General features: G+C 56.6%; 1 pseudogene; it reads left to right on the top strand.

Moving 5' to 3' along the window:
* The first annotated feature begins 1,001 nt into the window (after nt 1–1,001).
* Nucleotides 1,002–19,374, top strand: LOC134433331 (zinc finger protein 845-like; annotated as a pseudogene).
* Nucleotides 19,375–23,192: the final 3,818 nt, after the last annotated feature.

Genomic DNA, 23,192 nt, shown 5'->3' with positions numbered 1-23,192 from the left:
ATCCCCTCTCTCTCTCTCTCTCACCCCCTCCTTCTCTCTTTCTCTATCTTTTTTTCTCCCTTAATCCCTCTATCACATTTTTGCTGTGGTTATTTCAATAAAACTGCATTTGATTTGATTATCACTGCAAACCCTCTTGTACCGTGTTGGTTTTTGCACTCTGAGATCATTCCTACAAACCATCAGGTCATCTGTCTACTAGGACAGACCCTGACATTGGAGAGACATTTCTATGAGTTTTTTCGATGGGCAAAGTTCTTTGGGTTTTCCATGAATGTGCTCTTTGCCCTTGATACGTTCGTATGGGAAAGCATGGAACCCATTTTCCAAGCCATTTTGAACCTTGGATTCGGGTTCCCCCGCATTTTCCAGTGTTCAGGGCACTCTCTCCGGTTTTGAAAGAGAGAGCGGCTGCTTTCCCTGGATTGTTGACTGCAGGAGGCAAGCCCTATTCCTCCGAATTCTCATGGGAGAAGTTCCTTTTGGGGGAGATGATCTGCTGCTTCCCAGCCTCCCTGGCTCGCAGCAGAGGGGCGAAGTCTTGCCCGCAGCCAAAGAAGTTTTTCCCCTGCATTTTCGGAGCATGCTCAGATGGAGCCACTTTTTCCCTCCTCCGTTGCTCTCGGAGGGGGTTTGAGTGGGCTGAGCCGTTTGTGGGGCTTCCCCAAACCTCCCCACGGGTGCGGGCGCTTCCCCACGTGGCCTCTCCCATGGCCGTCCCTCCTGCAGAGCCTGTGGGTGCAGCGGCCCCGCCTGGGCTTGCGAGCTCAGAAACACCGCTTCCCGCGGCTTCACCGGTGTTGCAAGGCAAGAGCGATCAGGCACCGCTTCCGCCGCTTCCCGCAGCTGCGCCGGTGTTGCCAGGCGATGCACTCAGTGACAATGGCGGTTGCCGCCAGCGTGTGTCCGAGGCTGCGCCGCCTGTGGATGCACCAAGAGCCGGCCCCATGTGGGTCCCTGTAGCCCCGCTCGCGGTGGCCCTGCTTTCACCCTCAGCGCCGATGCCGGAGGTGTCAGTTGAGACCAGCGACCCAGTGCTGCCGCTGTCAACCCCCCTGCAGCCTGCTGCGACTGCATTCTCTCTGGCCTCGCCCCCGCCACCAGCCACCCCAGCAGTTCTGCCGCCTTCGGGGACTCCGTCCTCCATGTCTGCGTCAGAGGCTGCCCTGGAACCGGAGGCATATCCGAGCTCAGACTGTCCCATACCGTTTGCCCTTGCAACAGCGGTTTCAGCAGCTGGCCTCTCCTTCCATGGAGGAGGTATGGCTCAACAGCTGAGTGCGGGAGCAGCCCGGCCGCCTTCTTTCAAGCTCAGCGTTCTTGGCGGGTTGGGGGGTGTTTGGTCAGTTGTTTCCCCTTGGGGGGAGCGAATCTCCCTGCCGTCCCTCATGCGCCCCAGCCGCAAGGGGGAGGGGGGTCCTGAAAGTTCTGCCTTTGGTCCCCAGCCCAGATGGGGTGGGGGTGGTACTGGGAGGCAGATGGGGGAAACACCTTTTGCATTTGCATTGCAGAGGCAGAGGGAATGGCGGAAAGCCATCATTGCTTGTTTTCTGTGGGGAACAAACATTCCCAGACCCGAGATGGAGATTCTCAGGACAGCTTCTGTCCCCTCACTGCCAGCATGCATCAGTGATTTTGGGGGGAAGGATACGTTTGGTCACTTGTTCTGCCATTGCACTGGCAGTGTGGTGCCGGGCTGTGACAACACAGAGCCCGCCTCGCAGACCGGGCCTGGGCTGTTTGGCTCGGTTCCCTGGGCCAGGGCCACTGCCTGGCCGGCTGCTGGGTTTGGGGGCTTTGCTTCCCCCGTCAGGACCTGGACCACTGTTCTGTGGGACAGGTCTGGGGTTCTTGATCCTTCCACGTGGGCCAGGGCCCACTCAGGGCCTCTCAGGCTCCTCTCTGCTGCTGCTGCTCTTTCCAAAAAAAAAAAAAAAAAAAAAGTTGAAAGAGCTAGTAGCACCTCAAAAGCATTGAAGAGCCAAAAATTACAAGTAGTTCAATAAAGGAGTGTGGCCAAGGCATTAAAAATTTTTTGTCAAAATTGTTTGGTAACTGTCAATGGATTTTTGATAATTATTGATGATTTTTCTTCAGCAATTTGTTGTTTCAGGATTCTGCAAGCCTGTTTCAGGACCAAAAGGGACTTTCAGAAATGTCAAAGAGGAACATCCTCAGTCGATGGACTTTCTCCTGTAACTCAGCTGTTTGGAGTTGAAGCAATGAATTTCTTTGCATTGTTTAAGCATTTTCTTATGTTGTAAGATTGTTTTAGTGATATGATAGAATTTTATGTTCTACAAGTGAAGAATTTCCCTGATCATTCCACATCAGCACTTGATTGAGGTTTTTCATTGGCAACAGATAACCCGTCAAGTGTTTGTTCTTTCTTCTGCATGGGTACAGCAGACAAAATGACAAACACTTTTCTTTTTAATTTAACTAAAATAAAAAGGGTGATATGTCACAGACATCTTTTATGAAAAATCCTTTCCTTAGGATTTTTCCTCCTGAGAAGCTGAGAGGCCTCAGGAACAAAATGTAAACAATGGTTATCTGCTGCTGTGGAATGCAACAGGTGGATCTTTGATTGGCCCATGTTGGTTGTTTCTAATTAATGGCCAATCACAGTGAGCTGGCTTGGACAGAGAGTTTGAGCCACAAGCCTTGGTTATCATTCTTTGCTATTCTATTCTTAGCTAACCTTCTGATGAAATCTTTTCTTTTATTCTTTCAGTATAGTTTTAATATAACAAATATAATTAAATAATAAATCAAGCCTTCTGAAACATGGAGTCAGATCCTCGTCTATTCCCTCATGCTAAGACCCCTGTGAACACGGCCATGGTGACAGGCTGCCAGGGAGACAGCGTGACCGGAGCTCCACCACCCCTATATCCCGGGCACAGTCGAATCGGGGGCATTTCCGTGGCATCCCTGCCACACTTCCCCATCCCCCCTGCCGAACTCCCTTTGTCACTCCCTCAGCGTGGGGGACTTGGTGGCACTGCAGGACCCCTCTCTGTGCCATCACTGAGGTGGCACCTGTGCTTTTTGTCACCACCACCTGCCAATTTGTCACCAGTGCCCTAAAACAGGGGGTGGCCCACATCCTATGGTGGGGGAGAAGGGACAGCAACATTTTTGGTGTCTCCCTAACCACTTCCATCCCCCCAAGGATGCTCTGTGACTCTGCACTGCTGCCCCCCCCCCCCCCCCGCCCCTACGTCCTCCTCCTCCTTCACCTGTGCCCCAGGAGGTGATGCCGCTGCTCCCACTGGGGACGTGCCAGTGACACCGAGGGGACCCCTCAAAGGGACTGCAGGGTCACAGTGGCTCCTGGAGTGACAGCTGGTGGCTCCTGCAGTGACAGCTGGAGGTCCCACCATGCTGTGGTGACAATTTGGGGGGTGGGTGCTCCTTTTGGGGTTCTCCAGGGTCGGTCCCAAAATCCCCTCCCATCACCACAAAGTCACCTTCCCAGGCCTCGCCTCAGTTTCCCTCTCGCTCTGCAGGGACCATGTGGAGCTGATGTGATAGCATTGGGTTTATTTGGGGGATTTTGGGTTGGGGGCTACTGGGATGGACTGGTGGGACAGTGGGATGGGCCAGGCTGTGGCCAGGCTGGTGGTCATCTTGGCTGCGGGCAGGCCAGGCTGGGGGGCTGCAGGGCCAGGGGCTGTCCAGATCAGAATCCAGCTGGGATCCATGGCCCGGATGTCCATCTGGACCAGTGTCCATCCAGAGTGGGATCATGGTCTGGTGTCCATCTGGACCAGGGTCCAACCTCTCCTGCCCCCATCCATCCCATACTCTCCAGCCAGGGCCACTTCTCACTGCAGAGTGGACAAGACCCTCGGTCAGTGCCAAGATGACCCCAAACCCCGTCCCAGCAATCCCACCAGGCCACCCACCCTGAGCCCCAGTGCCACTGGTGTTCCCTGGAAGCCAGGCCAGATCCAGAATTCCTGGCAAAGGAGATCCAGAGTCCTGGGCTGGGGACTCAAGGACATCCAGGATAGCGAGCACTGAGTCCATGGGGCATGGGGGGACAATTAGGAACACAGCTGGGGACATGCCTGGGTGGACGGGGGTGGGGGGTGAAGGGGGTTAAGGGGTGGGGAGAGGGTTGGAGGGCGGGATGCACCCAAAACTTCACCAAGTCAAAGGGGAGGATGTTCAAAACTAGAGGGGGAAGGATGGGAAATAGGGAAAGGAGCCAAAAAGGGGGAAAAGAACCCCAAAGAGGGGAAGAGTGACCCAAAATGGGGGGAGGACCCAAATGACAGAGAAAGGATCCAAAGTAGGGAGGAAAAGACACAAAATAGGGAGAAGGGAAGCAAAAGACGGGGAAAGGATCCAATCTGGGGAAAACGTCTCAAAGGGGGAGGAAAGGACCCAAAATCAGAGGACAAAGGGTGTCACGGGAACAAAGCTCTTCCTGTACTTGGGGCACTCTCAGGGCTGCCCTTAGTGGTGGCTCTGTTGGTGTCTGGTCAAGATAGAGCTCTGAGAGAAGCTCTTCCTACACTCAGAACACTCGTAGGGCCTCTCCCTGGAGTGGATGCACCAGTGGCTGATGAGAGCAGCGTTCTGCTTGAAGCCCTTCCCGCAGTCAGGGCAGTTGAAGGGCCTCTCATCTGTATGAAGCTGCTGGTGCAGGAGGAGAAAGGAGCTGGTCTGAAACCTCTTCTTGCATTTAATACACTCATAGGGCCTCTCTCCAGTGTGGATCCTCTGGTGGCCAAACAGGTGGGATTTTGACATGAAGCTCTTCCCACACTGCCCACATTTGTAGGGCTCTTCCAGACCTGTGTGGACTTCCATGTGGTGGGTCAGGTGGCTTCTCCTCTGGTAGCTATTCCCACATTCCCCACACTGAAAAGGCCATTCCCCAGCGTGGTTTCTTTGGTGGATGGTCAGTTCAGAGCTCGTCCTGAAGCTCTTCCCACCCTCTGCATACTCATAGCTTTGTTCCTCCGTGTGGGTCCTCAGGTGGGCAGTCAGGTTGGAGTTCTGGGTCAAGCTCTTTCCAAACTCAGGACACTCGTAGGGCCTCTCCCCGCTGTGGACATGCAGGGAGTGATGAGGCCGGAGTTGTACCTGAAGCCTTTTGCACAATGGTGGCAGCAGAAGAGCCTCACGCCTTTGTGACTCTGCTGATGCCTGATGAGACAGGAACTCATCTGAGTTCCCCTTTCTCACACTCGTCGGGACGTTCTTCTGTGTGGATTCTCATGTGGAGGATCAGGGAGGATCTCAGGGAGAAGCTCTTCCCACATTCTGAGGACTTGCAAGACTCCTCCCATCCTGGAGCTGCTCATGGATCCCCAGCTCTGAGCTGCAGCTCCATCCCTGGCCCAGGGTGGGCCTTTCCCCCTCAGATCCCCGTGATCGGCGTTTGCAGCCCCTCCTCGTAAGGGATCTCTGGGGCTTTTCTTTCCCCTTTGATTCCTGTGCTGTGGAGCAGCACAAAACAGCCTCTTCTACAAGGTTCTCCTGTGGGGATTTGACCTCCCTGGTCTCTGGCCTAAGCTTCTTGTCTGGGGAAGGAAGGACAAGGAGAAGATGGGATTTGCCTCCGTGCCACAGGGAAGGACAAGGAGATCCTCCCAGTGCGTCCCCAGCAGGACAGCTTTGGCACCAGGGTTGTCCTGCAGCCGGGGGCCGTGCTGGGGTGGGAGATGGAGCAGGAGAGAGGGGGAAAGGGGCACTGACTTCCTCCTCACCTGCCTGGGGCTCCTGGGCCATCTCCTTCCTCACGGCGTCCTCCTTCTTCATCGGGCCAAGGTTTGGAAAAAGAAAATCCTGGTTTGGGGGAAAACAAGGGCTGAACGTGTTGGGTTTGATAGTCCTGTTGCCCAAGTGCAGCTGGAGAAGTCAATGCCCCTTTCAGCCTTGAGCGGCCTAGAGCCCGCTCATCCCCAGCCTCCCCCACCCCTCCAGGCAGCCAGTTTGTCTCCCAGCTCCGGGATCACCCCTCTGCGCTCTTCCCCACTCCAGGGCTCCCGAGCTCCTGTTTGCTCTCCCAGGCATCCCCCAGCCCGAGATCGCCCCTGTGCCCATCGGTACCCAGCAAACGTGAGGCTGTTCCCTCCACGGGAAATTCACGGTTTGGGTTTGAGGTCCTGCAAGAGTCAAAGATCCCCTGCCCCATGATAAAACCCTCCCAGAGACCCCCCGATGGATCTGGTGCAAGCTCCCCCTCCCCACTCACCTGCGGCTTCTGGAGGGGGCAATGCAGCAGGAGTCAGGGGAGCTTCAGCCTGAGCGGCAGGGGAAGGCGGCGGGGAAACCAACGTGGTTGTGCTGCTCCTCTTCCTTCTGCTCCTCCACTTACTCCTCGTCTGTTCCTCCTCTTCCTCCCACTTTTCTTTCACTCCTAGACTGGCCCAGGCAATGCTGACACCCAAAAGCAGCCGCGCTCTGCCCTGGGCGGGTTCCGAAACAGCATGGCAGTAAAACTGGGGAGTGAAACTGGGAGCATTGGGAAAGATCATGAGAGCAGCGGAAAGGAATTGGGAGCACTTTCCCTGCCAGTCCCGCTTTTCCTGGGAGAACTGAGAGGGAACTGGGAGCAAAGAGCACTCGGAGGCGGCTGCAGCCGGCAGCTAGTGGGGCCACGATAGAAGGCCTGGTTATGAGAATTAGAGAGCGATCACTCGCTGGGATTGGTGGGCGGGAGCAGCGCGGGGTTTGCTCGGTTATGTGAGGGCCGGGAGGGGCCGGAGCAATGGCGGCGGCGGCCGGTGAGAGGGGACAGGGAGTGGGAATGGGGACCGGGAGCGGGAATGGGGACGGCAATGAGGACAGGGAGTGGGTATGGGGACAGGGAAGAGGCATGGGAATGGGGACATGATCGTAAAATGGCACCTGGAACTGGAATGGCACAGAGAATGGGGACAGGGACCGGGAATTGGAATATGGGTATGGGACTGGGAATATTGAAATGGAAATACGGGAACAGGAGCGGGACCGTGAATAACAGAAGGGGAACAGAGACTTGGAATATGGGAGACGGATAGGGAATGAGACTGCAATGAGATTCAGGCTGGGATGGCAGCGGAACGGTACCAGGGTGACATGGGAATGGGTGGGTGAGAGGGGGTGACAGCAGGGAGAGGGGGATCCTGGACAGGGACACTGGCAACCAGGACAGAGGGACATGGAGACAGTTCCAGGGCAGGGGGGCCTTGATCAGCCACGCCACAACTTTCACCAGGGTCCCCAAGCACTTTTGCACCTACTGGGCCTGTTCTGCCCAAAGCCCTGAGCAACCCCCAAGTCCCTCCCAGGAACCCCCACCTCCCTCAAACCCAACATGCCCCCCGTCCCCTGGCAGATCCCCCCATGTCCCCATCAATGGCTTATTCCAAAGTCTTTGTTTTTACCCTGGTTTTGTGTGTTTTGAAGGGACCAACAGAAATGAAAGGAAAATCCAGGCCACGGGGTGCAAGGAAGATGTGAAGCAGCTGGACAGGTGGTTTCTAACATGGATAACCGGCAACAGGGATGGCCTGGGCTCTGCTTACCGGGGTTCCCTGGGGATTACCCAGGGTGGATGCCTCTGTGGCGGCTGGAGCTGGCGCAGCGCAGGAAGGTCTTCCTGCACTTGGGGCACTCACTGAGCTGCCCTTAGTGCTGGCTCTGTTGTTGTCTGCTCAAGATAGAGCTCTGAGAGAAGCTCTTCCCACACTCAGGACACTCATAGGGCCTCTCCCCACTGTGGATGCGCCGGTGGGTCACGAGGGTGGAGTTGTCCCTGAAGCCCTTCCCGCAGTCCGGGCAGCGAAAGGGCCGCTCCTCCGTGTGAATCCTCTGGTGCCTGACAAGATGAGAGCTGGTCTGAAACCTCTTCCTGCATTTATCACACTCATAGGGCTTCTCCCCAGTGTGGCTCCTCAGGTGGTAGATCAGGTGGGAGCGCTGGCAGAAGCTCTTCCCACACTCCCCACACTCGTAAGACCTCTCGCCAGTGTGGATCCTCTTGTGGACAATCAGGTTCGACTTGTGGGTGAATCTCTTCCCACACTCGGGACACTCATAGGGCCTCTCCCGGGTGTGCATGTGCTAGTGGCTGACAAGGGAGGAGTTGTACTTGAAGCCTTTCCCACAGTCGGGGCAGAGGAAGGGCCTCTCCTCTGTGTGAGTGCGCTGGTGCCTGAGGAGATCAGAGCTGGTCTGAAACCCCTTTCTGCATTTATCACACTCGTAGGGTTTCTCCCCGGTGTGCCTCCTCGGGTGGACAATCAGGCAGGAGATTCAGCTGAAGCTCTTCCCACACTCCTCACACTTGTAACACCTCTCCTCGGTGTGGCTCCTCAAGTGGACAGTCAAGTTGGATTTCTGGCTGAAGCTCTTCCCACATTTCAAGCACTTCTGGGGCTTCTCCTTACCCTGAAGCTGCTCGTGGACCACGAGCTCTGAGCTCCAGGCGCCTCCCCGGTCCAGGGTGGGCCTTTCCCCCTCAGATGCCTGAGATCTGCGTTTGCAGCCCCTCCTCGTGCGGGATCTCTGGGGTTTTTCCTCCCTGTTGGATTCCTGTGCTGTGGAGCTTCTCAAAACAGCCTCTTCCACAAGGTTCTGCTGTGGGGATTTGTCCGCCCTGGTCTCCATCCTCAGCTCCTGGTCTGGGGGAGGAAGGACAAGGAGAGGATGGGATTTGCCTCCGTGCCACAGGGAAGGACAAGGAGATCCCCCCAGTGCGTCCCCAGCAGGACGGCTTTGGCAGCAGTGTTGTCCTGCAGCCGGGGGCCGTGCTGGGGCGGGAGATGGAGAAGGAGAGAGGGGGAAAGGGGCACTGACTTCGTCCTCACCTGCTTGGGGCTGCTGGGCCAACTTCCTCTTCCTCACAACCTCCTCCTCTTGCATCGGGCCAAGGTTTAGAAACAGGAAATCCTGGCTTGGGGGAAAACAAGGGCTGGGCGCGTTGGGTTTGATGGTCCCGCTGCCTGTCTTGGTGTCTGCTAAGGAAGGCAGAGCCTCCCTTAAAATTGAAAATGTAAACCCCCTCCCTCCAAAGTACTATAATTTTGAAATTAAGGGGCTCTCAGGGAAAGACATGGAAATAGGAATAACGGTTCTTTGCTAGGAAAAAAATAATGAAAAATGTAATAGTAGAAAGAAAACCACTGACAGAGTCAGAATCCAAGCTGACACCCTGTTAGTCAGGGTGTTTGTTGCACTCCAATTAAATGGTGGCTGCAGTCCTCCTGGAGGGACAGATGTGGTTCTGTTGAAGCAGTGGTTCCTGCAGAAGGGTGTAGTTTTCCTCCAAAGGTCCAGTGGTGGTGTAGATAGGTCTGGTCTTCCTCGGCGAATCCAGGGGAGAAGAAAAGCTGCTCCTCTGGGAATCCAGTGGAGAAGAAACACTGCTCCTCTGGGAATCCAGTGGGAAAAGCCTGACTGTGGTGTTCCAAATCTCTGATTATATCCAGGTAGGAATGCCTGGCTCCTCCCCATGGGTGGAACATCTACCAATGGGGTGAGGTAATTTTATCAGTCCTGCAGTGAGGCTCAATGGCCCATTAACAGAAGATATCTCCCTGGAGGGCTTGTGGAAGAGATAAAGAAAACTGCCCAATTAACAGAAGATAACTGCCCCACCTCTAACAGATGGCAATAGAATACATACCCCCACTCACATCTTGCATTTCCAACCTCAGACACTCTCCGTTGCTCTCAGTTGCCCAAAGTGTGATCCCAGTTGCTCCCTTTTAACAGCAGTATGATCCCAGTAACTTCCAATATGATCCAAGTCATGTACGACCATTCCCAGTATGGTCCTAGTATAATCCTAGCTGCTTCCAGTCCATCCCAGTATGGTCCAAGCTGCCTCCAGCTACATCAACACAATCAGTCCCAGTATGATGCCATTTGCTACCAGCTTGCTCCCAGTTGCTCACAGCATCTCCCACTCACTCTCAGAATGATCCCAGTCATTCCCAGTATATCACATTAGCCCCTAACATGGTCTCAATTGGCCCGGCAGGTTCCTACTCACTTTCAAAATGATCCCAGGATGATCCCAGTACAGCCCAGTCCCTCCCAGCGATGCCACTCCTGGCATCCCCCAGCCCTGTCTGTGTTCTCCCCTCCCAGATTACCCGATAGGAGCCCCAGGGGCTGGAAGGCCTCAACCAACATCCCCAGCAAGCCCCAGTGTGGATGTGCAGCCTCCAGTTTTCCCAGTTTGCCTCTCCTTCTCCCCAGGCAGGGTTCTCCTCCTCCTGCTCCTCCCGGCCCCAGCAGGTGGGAGCAGCTGAGAGCCCCGCACTGCCCATCCCGACCTGTCCCGGCTCCATCCCCGCTCCTGTCGCGGGCTGCGAGGGCTGCAGGACTGGGACAGGAGGAATGGGATGGTGGAGCAGGGAGGGAGAAGCAGCAGGACAAGGGCTGGAGGGAACAAGAGAAGGAGGAGGAGGAGGAGGTGTGGAGCAGGAAGAGGAGGAGGACGGGTGGGAGGAAGAGCTGGGTGAGAGGAGGAGGAGTGGGAAGTGGAAGTGGGGGGAACACACGCTCCAGCCCTCGCTTTCTCCACAGCACTCCCGGACCCTGGGGCATTTCCCCTCCATATCTCAGGTGATCACAGAGCGGGAGCTCAACCAAATATCCTGGGTGCTCCATAGGTGGGTATTTTTTGGGGGATGGGGGGATTTTTGGAGCTCAAAGGACTCCAAAGCTAAGCTGCAAATGCCCATTGGGGAGATTTGGGCGGTGTCCCGGGAGGTTGTTTCTTCGCGGGGAAGGACACGAGAGGGGAGAACACTGGGACACCGAAGTGTGTAGCCCAGAGAGAGGAGACCGCCAGGATTCAGCCCGGAGAGGGGAACACCCTTGTGAGGGGGAAGCCCTGGAGCTCCCCACAGCCTGGAGCAGAGTCAGGGGAAACAGGAGTGCTGAGACACCAAGAGCCCCGGCATTGCTAAGAGGGAGCCCAGAGAGGGGGATCTGGGGAACCCCTGGGGGCTGCAGGGAACCCCCAGCAGCACAGAGAAGGGGGAGCCTCAGAAGCCCAAGGTCAGAAGAGCAGAGAGGGGGGACCCTGGGGATTCCCGTGGCAGCCTGAACAGGATATGGACCCCTGGAGAGGAGAACGCTCAATAGATGCAGGACTCCAAGAAGTCCAAAGTGGAGAGACCAGAGAAGGGCAATTCATGGGGAGCTCTTTTTTGGAATAATCATGAGACATTCAAGTCTTGGCAGGCTTAAGAATGGTATTTCTCAGGGTTTTTCCAACTAATTTTTTTTGGTCTGGAGATTTTTATGGACACAAAATGTCTGGAGACTTCAAGAGATGGGTTGGGGCAGGAGGAATGCCCAACAAAATGCTCTCAAGTATTCTATTGCCATCTGTTAGAGGTGGGGCAGTTATCTTCTGTTAATTGGGCAGTTTTCTTTATCTCTTCCACAAGCCCTCCAGGGAGATATCTTCTGTTAATGGGCCATTGAGCCTCACTGCAGGACTGATAAAATTACCTCACCCCATTGGTAGATGTTCCACCCATGGGGAGGAGCCAGGCATTCCTACCTGGATATAATCAGAGATTTGGAACACCACAGTCAGGCTTTTCCCACTGGATTCCCAGAGGAGCAGTGTTTCTTCTCCACTGGATTCCCAGAGGAGCAGCTTTTCTTCTCCCCTGGATTCGCCGAGGAAGACCAGACCTATCTACACCACCACTGGACCTTTGGAGGAAAACTACACCCTTCTGCAGGAACCACTGCTTCAACAGAACCACATCTGTCCCTCCAGGAGGACTGCAGCCACCATTTAATTGGAGTGCAACAAACACCCTGACTAACAGGGTGTCAGCTTGGATTCTGACTCTGTCAGTGGTTTTCTTTCTACTATTACATTTTTCATTTTATTTTTTTCCTAGCAAAGAACCATTATTCCTATTTCCATGTCTTTCCCTGAGAGCTCCTTAATTTCAAAATTATAGTACTTTGGAGGGAGGGGGTTTACATTTTCAATTTTAAGGGAGGCTCTGCCTTCCTTAGCAGACACCAAGACAGGCAGCGGGACCATCAAACCCAACGCGCCCAGCCCTTGTTTTTCCCCAAGCCAGGATTTCCTGTTTCTAAACCTTGGCCTGATGCAAGAGGAGGAGGTTGTGAGGAAGAGGAAGTTGGCCCAGCAGCCCCAAGCAGGTGAGGACGAAGTCAGTGCCCCTTTCCCCCTCTCTCCTGCTCCATCTCCCGCCCCAGCACGGCCCCCGGCTGCAGAACAACCCTGCTGCCAAAGCCGTCCTGCTGGGAATGCACTGGGGGGATCTCCTTGTCCTTCCCTGTGGCAGGGAGGCAAATCCCATCCTCTCCTTGTCCTTCCTCCCCCAGACCAGGAGCTGAGGATGGAGACCAGGGCGGACAAATCCCCACAGCAGAACCTTGTGGAAGAGGCTGTTTTGAGAAGCTCCACAGCACAGGAATCCAACAGGGAGGAAAAACCCCAGAGATCCCGCACGAGGAGGGGCTGCAAACGCAGATCTCAGGCATCTGAGGGGGAAAGGCCCACCCTGGACCGGGGAGGCGCCTGGAGCTCAGAGCTCGTGGTCCACGAGCAGCTTCAGGGTAAGGAGAAGCCCCAGAAGTGCTTGACATGTGGGAAGAGCTTCAGCCAGAAATCCAACCTGATCTGCCACATGAAAATCCACACGGGGGAGAGGCCCTATATATGTGAGGAGTGTGGGAAGAGCTTCAGCCAGAGATCCAACTTGACTGTCCACTTGAGGAGCCACACCGAGGAGAGGTGTTACAAGTGTGAGGAGTGTGGGAAGAGTTTCAGCCGGATCTCCCACCTGACTGTCCACATGAGGAGGCACACCGGGGAGAAACCCTACGAGTGTGATAAATGCAGAAAGGGGTTTCAGACCAGCTCTGATCTCCTCAGGCACCAGCGCACTCACACAGAGGAGAGGCTCTTCCTCTGCCCCGACTGCGGGAAAGGCTTCAAGTACAACTCCTCCCTTGTCAGCCACCAGCACATGCACACCCGGGAGAGGCCCTATGAGTGTCCCGAGTGTGGGAAGAGATTCACCCACAAGTCGAACCTGATTGTCCACAAGAGGATCCACACTGGCGAGAGGTCTTACGAGTGTGGGGAGTGTGGGAAGAGCTTCTGCCAGCGCTCCCACCTGATCTACCACCTGAGGAGCCACACTGGGGAGAAGCCCTATGAGTGTGATAAATGCAGGAAGAGGTTTCAGACCAGCTCTCATCTTGTCAGGCACCAGAGGATTCACACGGAGGAGCGGCCCTTTCGCTGCCCGGACTGCGGGAAGGGCTTCAGGGACAACTCCACCCTCGTGACCCACCGGCGCATCCACAGTGGGGAGAGGCCCTATGAGTGTCCTGAGTGTGGGAAGAGCTTCTCTCAGAGCTCTATCTTGAGCAGACACCAACAGAGCCAGCACTAAGGGCAGCTCAGTGAGTGCCCCAAGTGCAGGAAGACCTTCCTGCGCTGCTCCAGCTCCAGCCGCCACAGAGGGATCCACCCTGGGTAATCCCCAGGGAACCCCGGTAAGCAGAGCCCAGGCCATCCCTGTTGCCGGTTATCCATGTTAGAAACCACCTGTCCAGCTGCTTCACATCTTCCTTGCACCCCGTGGCCTGGATTTTCCTTTCATTTCTGTTGGTCCCTTCAAAACACACAAAACCAGGGTAAAAACAAAGACTTTGGAATAAGCCATTGATGGGGACATGGGGGGATCTGCCAGGGGACGGGGGGCATGTTGGGTTTGAGGGAGGTGGGGGTTCCTGGGAGGGACTTGGGGGTTGCTCAGGGCTTTGGGCAGAACAGGCCCAGTAGGTGCAAAAGTGCTTGGGAACCCTGGTGAAAGTTGTGGCGTGGCTGATCAAGGCCCCCCTGCCCTGGAACTGTCTCCATGTCCCTCTGTCCTGGTTGCCAGTGTCCCTGTCCAGGATCCCCCTCTCCCTGCTGTCACCCCCACTCACCCACCCATTCCCATGTCACCCTGGTACCGTTCCGCTGCCATCCCAGCCTGAATCTCATTCCAGTCTCATTCCCTATCCGTCTCCCATATTCCAAGTCTCTGTTCCCCTTCTGTTATTCACGGTCCCGCTCCTGTTCCCGTATTTCCATTTCAATATTCCCAGTCCCATACTCATATTCCAATTCCCGGTCCCTGTCCCCATTCTCTGTGCCATTCCAGTTCCAGGTGCCATTTTACGATCATGTCCCCATTCCCATGCCTCTTCCCTGTCCCCATACCCACTCCCTGTCCTCATTGCCGTCCCCATTCCCGCTCCCGGTCCCCATTCCCGCTCCCTGTCCCCTCTCACCGGCCGCCGCCGCCATTGCTCCGGCCCCTCCCGGCCCTCACATAACCGAGCAAACCCCGCGCTGCTCCCGCCCACCAATCCCAGCGAGTGATCGCTCTCTAATTCTCATAACCAGGCCTTCTATCGTGGCCCCACTAGCTGCCGGCTGCAGCCGCCTCCGAGTGCTCTTTGCTCCCAGTTCCCTCTCAGTTCTCCCAGGAAAAGCGGGACTGGCAGGGAAAGTGCTCCCAATTCCTTTCCGCTGCTCTCATGATCTTTCCCAATGCTCCCAGTTTCACTCCCCAGTTTTACTGCCATGCTGTTTCGGAACCCGCCCAGGGCAGAGCGCGGCTGCTTTTGGGTGTCAGCATTGCCTGGGCCAGTCTAGGAGTGAAAGAAAAGTGGGAGGAAGAGGAGGAACAGACGAGGAGTAAGTGGAGGAGCAGAAGGAAGAGGAGCAGCACAACCACGTTGGTTTCCCCGCCACCTTCCCCTGCCGCTCAGGCTGAAGCTCCCCTGACTCCTGCTGCATTGCCCCCTCCAGAAGCCGCAGGTGAGTGGGGAGGGGGAGCTTGCACCAGATCCATCGGGGGGTCTCTGGGAGGGTTTTATCATGGGGCAGGGGATCTTTGACTCTTGCAGGACCTCAAACCCAAACCGTGAATTTCCCGTGGAGGGAACAGCCTCACGTTCGCCTGGCACCGATGGGCACAGGGGCAATCTCGGGCTGGGGGATGCCCAGGAGAGCAAACGGGAGCTCGGGAGCCCTGGAGTGGGGAAGAGCGCAGAGGGGTGATCCCGGAGCTGGGAGACAAACTGGCTGCCTGGATGGGTGGGGGAGGCTGGGGATGAGCGGGCTCCAGGCCGCTCAAGGCTTAAAGGGGCATTGACTTCTCCAGCTGCACTTGGGCAACAGGACTATCAAACCCAACACGTTCAGCCCTTGTTTTCCCCCAAACCAGGATTTTCTTTTTCCAAACCTTGGCCCGATGAAGAAGGAGGACGCCGTGAGGAAGGAGATGGCCCAGGAGCCCCAGGCAGGTGAGGAGGAAGTCAGTGCCCCTTTCCCCCTCTCTCCTGCTCCCTCTCCCGCCCCAGCACGGCCCCCGGCTGCAGGACAACCCTGGTGCCAAAGCTGTCCTGCTGGGGACGCACTGGGAGGATCTCCTTGTCCTTCCCTGTGGCGCGGAGGCAAATCCCATCTTCTCCTTGTCCTTCCTTCCCCAGACAAGAAGCTTAGGCCAGAGACCAGGGAGGTCAAATCCCCACAGGAGAACCTTGTAGAAGAGGCTGTTTTGTGCTGCTCCACAGCACAGGAATCAAAGGGGAAAGAAAAGCCCCAGAGATCCCTTACGAGGAGGGGCTGCAAACGCCGATCACGGGGATCTGAGGGGGAAAGGCCCACCCTGGGCCAGGGATGGAGCTGCAGCTCAGAGCTGGGGATCCATGAGCAGCTCCAGGATGGGAGGAGTCTTGCAAGTCCTCAGAATGTGGGAAGAGCTTCTCCCTGAGATCCTCCCTGATCCTCCATATGAGAATCCACACAGAAGAACGTCCCGACGAGTGTGATAAATGCAGAAAGGGGTTTCAGACCAGCTCTGATCTCCTCAGGCACCAGTGCACTCACACAGAAGAGAGGCCCTTCCTCTGCCCCGACTGCGGGAAAGGCTTCAAGTACAACTCCTCCCTTGTCAGCCACCAGCACATGCACACCCGGGAGAGGCCCTATGAGTGTCCCGAGTGTGGGAAGAGATTCACCCACAAGTCGAACCTGATTGTCCACAAGAGGATCCACACTGGCGAGAGGTCTTACGAGTGTGGGGAGTGTGGGAAGAGCTTCTGCCAGCGCTCCCACCTGATCTACCACCTGAGGAGCCACACTGGGGAGAAGCCCTATGAGTGTGATAAATGCAGGAAGAGGTTTCAGACCAGCTCTCATCTTGTCAGGCACCAGAGGATTCACACGGGGGAGCGGCCCTTTCGCTGCCCTGACTGCGGGAAGAGCTTTAGGGACAACTCCACCCTCGTGACCCACCGGCGCATCCATAGTGGGGAGAGGCCCTATGAGTGTCCTGAGTGTGGGAAGAGCTTCTCTCAGAGCTCTATCTTGAGCAGACACCAACAGAGCCAGCACTAAGGGCAGCTCAGTGAGTGCCCCAAGTGCAGGAAGACCTTCCTGCGCTGCGCCAGCTCCAGCCGCCACAGATGCATCCACCCTGGGTAATCCCCAGGGAACCCCAGTAAGCAGAGCCCAGGCCATCCCTGTTGCCGGTTATCCATGTTAGAAACCACCTGTCCAGCTGCTTCACATCTTCCTTGCACCCCGTGGCCTGGATTTTCCTTTCATTTCTGTTGGTCCCTTCAAAACACACAAAACCAGGGTAAAAACAAAGACTTTGGAATAAGCCATTGATGGGGACATGGGGGGATCTGCCAGGGGACGGGGGGCATGTTGGGTTTGAGGGAGGTGGGGGTTCCTGGGAGGGACTTGGGGGTTGCTCAGGGCTTTGGGCAGAACAGGCCCAGTAGGTGCAAAAGTGCTTGGGAACCCTGGTGAAAGTTGTGGCGTGGCTGATCAAGGCCCCCCTGCCCTGGAACTGTCTCCATGTCCCTCTGTCCTGGTTGCCAGTGTCCCTGTCCAGGATCCCCCTCTCCCTGCTGTCACCCCCTCTCACCCACCCATTCCCATGTCACCCTGGTACCGTTCCGCTGCCATCCCAGCCTGAATCTCATTCCAGTCTCATTCCCTATCCGTCTCCCATATTCCAAGTCTCTGTTCCCCTTCTGTTATTCACGGTCCCGCTCCTGTTCCCGTATTTCCATTTCAATATTCCCAGTCCCATACTCATATTCCAATTCCCGGTCCCTGTCCCCATTCTCTGTGCCATTCCAGTTCCAGGTGCCATTTTACGATCATGTCCCCATTCCCATGCCTCTTCCCTGTCCCCATACCCACTCCCTGTCCTCATTGCCGTCCCCATTCCCGCTCCCGGTCCCCATTCCCGCTCCCTGTCCCCTCTCACCGGCCGCCGCCGCCATTGCTCCGGCCCCTCCCGGCCCTCACATAACCGAGCAAACCCCGCGCTGCTCCCGCCCACCAATCCCAGCGAGTGATCGCTCTCTAATTCTCATAACCAGGCCTTCTATCGTGGCCCCACTAGCTGCCGGCTGCAGCCGCCTCCGAGTGCTCTTTGCTCCCAGTTCCCTCTCAGTTCTCCCAGGAAAAGCGGGACTGGCAGGGAAAGTGCTCCCAATTCCTTTCCGCTGCTCTCATGATCTTTCCCAATGCTCCCAGTTTCACTCCCCAGTTTTACTGCCATGCTGTTTCGGAACCCGCCCAGGGCAGAGCGCGGCTGCTTTTGGGTGTCAGCATTGCCTGGGCCAGTCTAGGAGTGAAAGAAAAGTGGGAGGAAGAGGAGGAACAGACGAGGAGTAAGTGGAGGAGCAGAAGGAAGAGGAGCAGCACAACCACGTTGGTTTCCCCGCCACCTTCCCCTGCCGCTCAGGCTGAAGCTCCCCTGACTCCTGCTGCATTGCCCCCTCCAGAAGCCGCAGGTGAGTGGGGAGGGGGAGCTTGCACCAGATCCATCGGGGGGTCTCTGGGAGGGTTTTATCATGGGGCAGGGGATCTTTGACTCTTGCAGGACCTCAAACCCAAACCGTGAATTTCCCGTGGAGGGAACAGCCTCACGTTCGCCTGGCACCGATGGGCACAGGGGCGATCTCGGGCTGGGGGATGCCCAGGAGAGCAAACGGGAGCTCGGGAGCCCTGGAGTGGGGAAGAGCGCAGAGGGGTGATCCCGGAGCTGGGAGACAAACTGGCTGCCTGGATGGGTGGGGGAGGCTGGGGATGAGCGGGCTCCAGGCCGCTCAAGGCTTAAAGGGGCATTGACTTCTCCAGCTGCACTTGGGCAACAGGACTATCAAACCCAACACGTTCAGCCCTTGTTTTCCCCCAAACCAGGATTTTCTTTTTCCAAACCTTGGCCCGATGAAGAAGGAGGACGCCGTGAGGAAGGAGATGGCCCAGGAGCCCCAGGCAGGTGAGGAGGAAGTCAGTGCCCCTTTCCCCCTCTCTCCTGCTCCCTCTCCCGCCCCAGCACGGCCCCCGGCTGCAGGACAACCCTGGTGCCAAAGCTGTCCTGCTGGGGACGCACTGGGAGGATCTCCTTGTCCTTCCCTGTGGCGCGGAGGCAAATCCCATCTTCTCCTTGTCCTTCCTTCCCCAGACAAGAAGCTTAGGCCAGAGACCAGGGAGGTCAAATCCCCACAGGAGAACCTTGTAGAAGAGGCTGTTTTGTGCTGCTCCACAGCACAGGAATCAAAGGGGAAAGAAAAGCCCCAGAGATCCCTTACGAGGAGGGGCTGCAAACGCCGATCACGGGGATCTGAGGGGGAAAGGCCCACCCTGGGCCAGGGATGGAGCTGCAGCTCAGAGCTGGGGATCCATGAGCAGCTCCAGGATGGGAGGAGTCTTGCAAGTCCTCAGAATGTGGGAAGAGCTTCTCCCTGAGATCCTCCCTGATCCTCCATATGAGAATCCACACAGAAGAACGTCCCGACGAGTGTGATAAATGCAGAAAGGGGTTTCAGACCAGCTCTGATCTCCTCAGGCACCAGTGCACTCACACAGAAGAGAGGCCCTTCCTCTGCCCCGACTGCGGGAAAGGCTTCAAGTACAACTCCTCCCTTGTCAGCCACCAGCACATGCACACCCGGGAGAGGCCCTATGAGTGTCCCGAGTGTGGGAAGAGATTCACCCACAAGTCGAACCTGATTGTCCACAAGAGGATCCACACTGGCGAGAGGTCTTACGAGTGTGGGGAGTGTGGGAAGAGCTTCTGCCAGCGCTCCCACCTGATCTACCACCTGAGGAGCCACACTGGGGAGAAGCCCTATGAGTGTGATAAATGCAGGAAGAGGTTTCAGACCAGCTCTCATCTTGTCAGGCACCAGAGGATTCACACGGGGGAGCGGCCCTTTCGCTGCCCTGACTGCGGGAAGAGCTTTAGGGACAACTCCACCCTCGTGACCCACCGGCGCATCCATAGTGGGGAGAGGCCCTATGAGTGTCCTGAGTGTGGGAAGAGCTTCTCTCAGAGCTCTATCTTGAGCAGACACCAACAGAGCCAGCACTAAGGGCAGCTCAGTGAGTGCCCCAAGTGCAGGAAGACCTTCCTGCGCTGCGCCAGCTCCAGCCGCCACAGAGGCATCCACCCTGGGTAATCCCCAGGGAACCCCAGTAAGCAGAGCCCAGGCCATCCCTGTTGCCGGTTATCCATGTTAGAAACCACCTGTCCAGCTGCTTCACATCTTCCTTGCACCCCGTGGCCTGGATTTTCCTTTCATTTCTGTTGGTCCCTTCAAAACACACAAAACCAGGGTAAAAACAAAGACTTTGGAATAAGCCATTGATGGGGACATGGGGGGATCTGCCAGGGGACGGGGGGCATGTTGGGTTTGAGGGAGGTGGGGGTTCCTGGGAGGGACTTGGGGGTTGCTCAGGGCTTTGGGCAGAACAGGCCCAGTAGGTGCAAAAGTGCTTGGGGACCCTGGTGAAAGTTGTGGCGTGGCTGATCAAGGCCCCCCTGCCCTGGAACTGTCTCCATGTCCCTCTGTCCTGGTTGCCAGTGTCCCTGTCCAGGATCCCCCTCTCCCTGCTGTCACCCCCTCTCACCCACCCATTCCCATGTCACCCTGGTACCGTTCCGCTGCCATCCCAGCCTGAATCTCATTCCAGTCTCATTCCCTATCCGTCTCCCATATTCCAAGTCTCTGTTCCCCTTCTGTTATTCACGGTCCCGCTCCTGTTCCCGTATTTCCATTTCAATATTCCCAGTCCCATACCCATATTCCAATTCCCGGTCCCTGTCCCCATTCTCTGTGCCATTCCAGTTCCAGGTGCCATTTCACGATCATGTCCCCATTCCCATGCCTCTTCCCTGTCCCCATACCCACTCCCTGTCCTCATTGCCGTCCCCATTCCCACTCCCTGTCCCCTCTCACCGGCCGCCGCCGCCATTGCTCCGGCCCCTCCCGGCCCTCACATAACTGAGCAAACCCCGCGCTGCTCCCGCCCACCAATCCCAGCGAGTGATCGCTCTCTAATTCTCATAACCAGGCCTTCTATCGTGGCCCCAGTAGCTGCCGGCTGCAGCCGCCTCCGAGTGCTGTTTGCTCCCAGTTCCCTCTCAGTTCTCCCAGTAAAAGCAGAACTGGCAGGGAAAGCGCTCCCAATTCCTTTCTGCTGCTCTCATGATCTTTCCCAATGCTCCCAGTTTCACTCCCCAGTTTTACTGCCATGCTGTTTCGGAACCCGCCCAGGGCAGAGCGCGGCTGCTTTTGGGTGTCAGCATTGCCTGGGCCAGTCTAGGAGTGAAAGAAAAGTGGGAGGAAGAGGAGGAACAGACGAGGAGTAAGTGGAGGAGCAGAAGGAAGAGGAGCAGCACAACCACGTTGGTTTCCCCGCCGCCTTCCCCTGCCACTGAGGCCAGAGCTCCCCTGACTCCTGCTGCATTGCCCCCTCCAGAAGCCGCAGGTGAGTGGGGAGGGGGAGCTTGCACCAGATCCATCGGGGGGTCTCTGGGAGGGTTTTTTCATGGGGCAGGGGATCTTTGACTCTTGCAGGACCTCAAACCTGAACCGTTAATTTCCCATGGAGGGAACAGACTCACGTTCGCCTGGTACCGATGGGCACAGGGCGATCTCGGGCTGGGGGATGCCTGGGAGAGCAAACAGGAGCTCGGGAGCCCTGGAGTGGGGAAGAGCGCAGAGGGGCGATCCCGGAGCTGGGAGACAAACTGGCTGCCTGGAGGGGTGGGGGAGGCTGGGGATGAGCGGGCTCCAGGCCCCTCAAGGCTGAAAGGGGCATTGACTTCTCCAGCTGCACTTGGGCAACAGGACTATCAAACCCAACACGTTCAGCCCTTGTTTTCCCCCAAACCAGGATTTTCTTTTTCCAAACCTTGGCCCGATGAAGAAGGAGGACGCCGTGAGGAAGGAGATGGCCCAGGAGCCCCAGGCAGGTGAGGAGGAAGTCAGTGCCCCTTTCCCCCTCTCTCCTGCTCCATCTCCCACCCCAGCACGGCCCCCGGCTGCAGGACAACCCTGGTGCCAAAGCTGTCCTGCTGGGGACGCACTGGGAGGATCTCCTTGTCCTTCCCTGTGGCACGGAGGCAAATCCCATCTTCTCCTTGTCCTTCCTTCCCCAGACAAGAAGCTTAGGCCAGAGACCAGGGAGGTCAAATCCCCACAGGAGAACCTTGTAGAAGAGGCTGTTTTGTGCTGCTCCACAGCACAGGAATCAAAGGGGAAAGAAAAGCCCCAGAGATCCCTTACGAGGAGGGGCTGCAAATGCCGATCACGGGGATCTGAGGGGGAAAGGCCCACCCTGGGCCAGGGATGGAGCTGCAGCTCAGAGCTGGGGATCCATGAGCAGCTCCAGGATGGGAGGAGTCTTGCAAGTCCTCAGAATGTGGGAAGAGCTTCTCCCTGAGATCCTCCCTGATCCTCCATATGAGAATCCACACAGAAGAACGTCCCGACGAGTGTGATAAATGCAGAAAGGGGTTTCAGACCAGCTCTGATCTCCTCAGGCACCAGTGCACTCACACAGAAGAGAGGCCCTTCCTCTGCCCCGACTGCGGGAAAGGCTTCAAGTACAACTCCTCCCTTGTCAGCCACCAGCACATGCACACCCGGGAGAGGCCCTATGAGTGTCCCGAGTGTGGGAAGAGATTCACCCACAAGTCGAACCTGATTGTCCACAAGAGGATCCACACTGGCGAGAGGTCTTACGAGTGTGGGGAGTGTGGGAAGAGCTTCTGCCAGCGCTCCCACCTGATCTACCACCTGAGGAGCCACACTGGGGAGAAGCCCTATGAGTGTGATAAATGCAGGAAGAGGTTTCAGACCAGCTCTCATCTTGTCAGGCACCAGAGGATTCACACGGGGGAGCGGCCCTTTCGCTGCCCTGACTGCGGGAAGAGCTTTAGGGACAACTCCACCCTCGTGACCCACCGGCGCATCCATAGTGGGGAGAGGCCCTATGAGTGTCCTGAGTGTGGGAAGAGCTTCTCTCAGAGCTCTATCTTGAGCAGACACCAACAGAGCCAGCACTAAGGGCAGCTCAGTGAGTGCCCCAAGTGCAGGAAGACCTTCCTGCGCTGCGCCAGCTCCAGCCGCCACAGAGGCATCCACCCTGGGTAATCCCCAGGGAACCCCAGTAAGCAGAGCCCAGGCCATCCCTGTTGCCGGTTATCCATGTTAGAAACCACCTGTCCAGCTGCTTCACATCTTCCTTGCACCCCGTGGCCTGGATTTTCCTTTCATTTCTGTTGGTCCCTTCAAAACACACAAAACCAGGGTAAAAACAAAGACTTTGGAATAAGCCATTGATGGGGACATGGGGGGATCTGCCAGGGGACGGGGGGCATGTTGGGTTTGAGGGAGGTGGGGGTTCCTGGGAGGGACTTGGGGGTTGCTCAGGGCTTTGGGCAGAACAGGCCCAGTAGGTGCAAAAGTGCTTGGGGACCCTGGTGAAAGTTGTGGTGTGGCTGATCAAGGCCCCCCTGCCCTGGAACTGTCTCCATGTCCCTCTGTCCTGGTTGCCAGTGTCCCTGTCCAGGATCCCCCTCTCCCTGCTGTCACCCCCTCTCACCCACCCATTCCCATGTCACCCTGGTACCGTTCCGCTGCCATCCCAGCCTGAATCTCATTCCAGTCTCATTCCCTATCCGTCTCCCATATTCCAAGTCTCTGTTCCCCTTCTGTTATTCACGGTCCCGCTCCTGTTCCCGTATTTCCATTTCAATATTCCCAGTCCCATACCCATATTCCAATTCCCGGTCCCTGTCCCCATTCTCTGTGCCATTCCAGTTCCAGGTGCCATTTCACGATCATGTCCCCAT

The sequence above is a fragment of the Melospiza melodia genome, unplaced genomic scaffold, assembly GCF_035770615.1.
Source record: "Melospiza melodia melodia isolate bMelMel2 unplaced genomic scaffold, bMelMel2.pri scaffold_18, whole genome shotgun sequence".
In the NCBI taxonomy this organism is placed as follows: domain Eukaryota; kingdom Metazoa; phylum Chordata; class Aves; order Passeriformes; family Passerellidae; genus Melospiza; species Melospiza melodia.
The sequence above is the reverse complement of the archived record's forward strand: the minus strand, read 5'-3'. Positions and strand labels throughout refer to the sequence as shown.